Here is a 5509-nt window from a genome sequence, read left to right as displayed (position 1 = left end):
GGTGGGAAAAAAAGAGAGCAATGATTGCAGGGGAAAGATTTAACTCAGGTTCTTTCCTCCAATTTGACTAAAACAATCATAATTAGTCAGAGTTCTTTAATGGAAAATAACAAAAAAAATGAAGTGAATGCAGTTCAGGCAAGTCTCAGAATATATGGAGAACACAGCCACACCCAGGAAAAGCTGGAGGCTGGACAAAAGCAAAAATTATGAAGGCAAGACTCACTAGTGCCTGACTACAGGTAAGTTCTGGAACAGGTGAGGTGAGAACCAATTTTCAATCTTTTATTTAAATCTATTTTCAACAAGCACATAATATAAAAAGTATATATTTGGGGGTATTCTGTAATATTTCCATAGATGTAAATCTGAACAATATATGAATCAGGATAACCATATCTTTCAGACATCATTTCTTTATGGTGAAAGTATTCAAAATCTTTTTCTTAGGGTTGTTTGAAATATACATCATCCTTATCTATAGTCATTCTATTATGGCAAGAGCAAACCAGACTTCTTGCTCCTTACTTTAGAGCTTAGGAATGAGCCAATTTTATTCTATTTATTTGGTTTTTTTTTAGTATTATTAAATTTCTACTGAGGAGATTGCCTTCAGAAAAGGAGTAAAAGGAGTGTCTGACTGGTTTGCTTTGTGTTATATAACCGTCCCTTCTCCAAACTATATGTGATGGACTATATGTTTTCTTTGTTCATCTCTCTCTCCCTCCCTCCCTCCCTCCCTTCCTTTCTTCCTTCCTTCTTTCCCTCCTTCCTTCCTCCCTCCCTCCTTCCCTTCTTTCCTCCCTCCCTCCCTTCATTTCTTCCTTCCCTCCCTCCTTTTTCCTTTTGCATTTTGGGATTTTGTGGCAGTAATAGGGTTTGAACTCAGAGTCTCTTACTTGCTAGGCAACTACTCTTGCCTAGAGTCAGCTTCAGACCAAGATCTCTGCTTCCTGCACAGCTGAGACTACAAGTATGCCCTTATCCTACCTGGCTCATCCTTGAGATTCATTTTACTTTGACGGAGGCTCATCACAAGCCAATCCTTTTTCTGCCTCTGAAATAGCTAGAATTAGAGGTGTTGTCCCCTGAAACTCACCCCATATCCCCCAAAATAACCCCCAAAACTAATGTTTTATATGAAGTGAAGAGACTAGTCATTGGGAAGCTAGAAAGAACGCCTGATCTGTTCATGAGAAGACTTGAATCAGAAACTGACAATGGTGCAATAGCAGTCAGAAACGGGAGATGGAAAGAGGTTTAAGACTCATGCTGAGTAGCCCTGAGGAGGAAGGTACTGCACCAAAGACAAGCTCCCACTCTCTCTCCAGGATACAAATGAGAAGAGCATTACTCACAAATCAATCCATTCCATTTCCATACAAAAATAGCAGAAATACCAGTGTTTCTTATCAGACCTGTTTAATTTCCTTTTTGGTCTGCATTTGGTGATAATTCAGGGGAATTATTAAACCTGGGTCCTCTTCACTGAACTGGGGATGATTTAGCTAATGATCTGTTAATGAGTTGTTAATCACTTATTCAAATTGGGAGGGTGGGGTGACTGAGCAGGTGTTGAACCTGGAGGAAGAATGTGTTGCAGTTAAAACCTTCCAACTTCTGTCTCCATGGAGCAGGCTCTTCCCTGCTTGTGCCTTATTTTCTTTCTCCACCTACTTTCTAGCAGGATCTTGGCGTAGATGTGGATCCCAAGGCTTTCTGAAATCCTGGAAGACAGTCTGAAGTGTTTCGCCTTGATTATGGATGCAGTCCATCCAATAGCTATTTGATGATATGGCCAAAACATTCTTTCAGAAAAGTAAAGCCTGAGGCATCAGTATGTTTAAAATAATAAATGTGAACTGCTAAACAACTATGTACAATTAGATAGCAGTATGAATCTATCTATATTAGTGTTGTCTCTTTCTGTCTGATACAGAGAACAAGAGAAAGATGAGTTATTTTCAGTGATATAATTGGGATGGGAAGGAAGACTGGGAAATTTATCCTAGGTCATTTAAGGTGAAACAGTGGATGTCAATACAGGTGTGGTGACTGGCAACAAATTCTGTAGAGTTTTCTTATACCATTTGGCCTCTCCTATATTCTATTCCAAAGTCATTTTTAACTCAGGGCCTGAGTGCTGTCCCTGAGCTCTTTCTGCCCAGAGCTGGAGCTCTACTACTTTGTGTCATAGCTCTACTTTCAGTTTTTGAGTGATTAGTTGGAGAAGAGTCTTATGGGGTGCTTTTCTGACCTGTCTGACTTTTAACTTTGATCCTCAGATAGCAGCTCCTGAGTAGGCTGGAAAAGTAATCTAGACACACACACACACACTTTTTAAGATGTCTAATTGAGCCTGGCACTGGTGGCACACATCTGTAATCCTAGCTACTCAAGAGGCTGAAATCGGAGGATCACGTTTCTGAGCCAGCCAGGGCAGGAAAGTCTGTGAGATTCTTATCTCCAATTAACCTCCAGAAAACTGTGGCACTGTGGCTCTAAGTGGCAGAGTACTAGTCTTGAGTGATAAAGCTCAGGGACAACACCCAGGCCTTGAGTTCAAACTCTAGGACCAACACCAAACAAACAAATGAAAAACTAAAAAGCAAAAAAATGAATTGGGAGATGCTTCAAATGGCTCAAGTGGTATAGCACTTATCTGGAAGTCAGGTCCTGAGTTCAACCACCAGTATTGAAAAAATAAGAAATTTGAAAAATGAAAGACAAAGAAAACAAGAAATGAATAAAGGTGAGAAGGAGGAGGAGGAGGAAAGAAGAAGGAAAAAAAGCACAGGCATATGTGGATTCATATTCTTGACCATTCTAGATTTACTAAATTAGAATTGGAGAATGGGCCCCAGGAATTTATAGTTTACACTCCCTAGGTAATGTTTATGTACATTCAAGTTTGGGAGTTTCATTCTCTCACTGATTTGCTCCACTATTATCCTGGCTAACACATTTAATAAGATTAATGATCTGGTCTCTCTGCCTAGAAAGTACATTAGAAGCTTGACATTCAGGAATGAAATGGGAAGGACACAGAGCAGCTGTACTGGACTACCACCTATTTCCACAGGAATGATCACTGTTCAACTGCTAGTGAGAAATGAGAAGGAAACCCTAACAACCAGATAGAGTCACATGTTTATTACAGTGAAATAAATAATAGATATTAAAGATGCACCTCCTGACTCAGGAGGAAAAAATGCAATAGAAGTTACAATTTTACTCAGTATCTTTATTCCATAAATGCTTGGAGAGATAGAATAAACGTTTAAGCAATATTTATTATAAAAAAACAATTTAAAGCTAAAAGCATGTTAAGTACTCATACAAATCATTTTTAACTTTTTACTGTTCAATTTTAATGTGCGTCTAGGAGTTGTATGAAGGCATTTTGTGGTGATAGTTTCATACAGACATATGATGTATGAAACCCCGAGAGGGGGTGCCATCTCTCAATTCTCATTAGTTTCCCTCTTCTGTAAACAAGGGGGCTAAGCTCCATTGTTGTGTTTTAATTAGTATGTATGATATACTTCCTTCATGTGTTTACTCTATCCCTCATAGCTGGCCCTTCCTTCTCCGGCTGATATTCAGCCCTCAGTGGACCTGATTCTTCCCTGAAGCTGCCCTTCTCATATATGAAGTCAGTGAAAATAACAAGGTTGAAACCCTTCCTCTAGCCACAGCTCCTTCTGTCTGTGCAATGACCTGAGCTGGAAGATGAGGTGGAACAATAGAGGTAAGAGCCTGGGGCAGAAGGAAGAGGATTACATGAGTATTAGGGGCTGAATATGTAAAAATTCTACAGGATATTTTATATCTAAAGATTCTGGACTAGTACAACAGCCTTCTATTCTGTTCCCTAGTTAGTGTAAGGGATGCAGGTAATCTATTAAATGAATGTATTACTGAACCATTGAAACAATTGTTTCTGGTCTCTCTTCATTGCTGAAATGAATAGCATTTGCTTCAGAACCCACTTACTTAACTGTAAGCTTTCTTTGTCTCAGAATCTGACTCTTAAATTCCTATTATGGCCTATCAAGAGTTTGTCAGAAGAGATGAAGTGGTTTGATCCTAGCTACAAGGACTCTGGGTGTGGAAGGATCAAGGATTAAGTCCAACCTCTGAGGAAGAGTTTGTGTGGGGCTCCTTACACCCTTTAAAATTTTGTAACCTTCTCTTGAAAATAATCAGCAAAGCACTAACAAGTATGAGATATGGAGTCTAAGATTCCAGGGCTACCAAATATATAAAGCCTATCATAAGAAGCACATAGAACCTCTTGGAAAACAAAACATTTTGTATATTGTGGTTTTCTAGATACAGAATAATATAATGCATGGAGTATTATTATTATTATGCAAGTGGTTGATAATTAGAGCTGGTGAGTGACTCCAGACTATTCCTATGATTAATTCTTTTATATAGGGGAGCATCCTGATTCGAAAGGAATCATTCCACTGAAAGATCTTCCAAGGTGAGTAAATTAGGAGATGGCAAGGTTGTGAAAACAATGCTGCTGTTTTCTTCTCTTCATTCTTTCATTTCTTGATGCATTTATTTTCCCATTCAATTATTTTTTCAAGTAATTTGCCTGACAGGAATAGAACAAAGCCAGAGTTTTAAAGAGAGAAAACATTTTAAACGTACGTTTCTTCTAATCCCTAAATTTTCTTTCTTTTTTTTTTACAAGAAGAAAGAATCCTGAGGCATACTAACTAGTTAGTTTCATTAACAATAAAATAGGAATTTCAAATCAAAGGGAGAATGGATGAATTTGTCACTCCCACAATATGTTGTGCTTTGTTGTTCTTCTTAACTCTTGATTGAAAAATTACTTTTCAGGGAACTGGAAAGTTACATTGCCTAATACAAACTGGATTTATAAACACTTGTCAAACATTCATTTGGTAGATTTATTTGCATCATGGTTTTAAGAAACTAGTGGATTACATTTCAGTCTTCCTTGGGAACCATTAGGAAAAATTTGTTTCATTCTTTAATCATATCATCCAATAGTGCCCATATGGAATCATCCTGAGAGATAGTTGAATTCCACAAGTACAAATATTTTACCCCTGCCAAAGAATTAAAATTTGCTGTTGAAAATTTCTTTTCAGCATCACTGATTCCTCCTGTGAGACAAACAAGAGCCAAAATTCTAAATGGTTAACCAAAATTCCCTCGACAATCATATTTTTAAATATGCAAAAGACTTGGCTATGAAGATTGTTTTCATCTGTGTTAGCAAATTCTGCTAATCCCCATCCTTCAAAGATAAGTACATTCATTACATTAATCAGAGAAAAGGGATGGGGTAGAGTAAATGAAAAGTTATTAAAGAAAGGGAAATGGATGGCAAGTAAAGTGATGATTTGTTTTGCTACAACCAAGTTCATTTCCAGAGGAAAGCCCTTATCAATTTCTAGGGAATGGTTTGTTCTGTCACCATATTAATGTTCTTTATGGTTCTCTCAGAGCTGATTCGGTGACA

General features: G+C 37.8%; 1 long non-coding RNA gene across 1 annotated transcript; it reads left to right on the top strand.

Moving 5' to 3' along the window:
* The first annotated feature begins 3584 nt into the window (after positions 1–3584).
* LOC150045709 (uncharacterized) lies at positions 3585–5199 on the top strand. Its single transcript, XR_016532848.1, has 3 exons — positions 3585–3751; positions 4444–4492; positions 5136–5199. It is a non-coding gene; the product is annotated as an uncharacterized LOC150045709 (long non-coding RNA).
* The last annotated feature ends 310 nt before the right edge of the window (positions 5200–5509 follow it).

This window comes from Megascapheus bottae, chromosome 27 (genome assembly GCF_031878675.1).
Source record: "Megascapheus bottae isolate mThoBot1 chromosome 27, mThoBot2.hap1, whole genome shotgun sequence".
NCBI lineage: Eukaryota > Metazoa > Chordata > Mammalia > Rodentia > Geomyidae > Megascapheus > Megascapheus bottae.
Note: the sequence above shows the minus strand (reverse complement) of the source record. Positions and strands in the feature narration are given on the sequence as shown.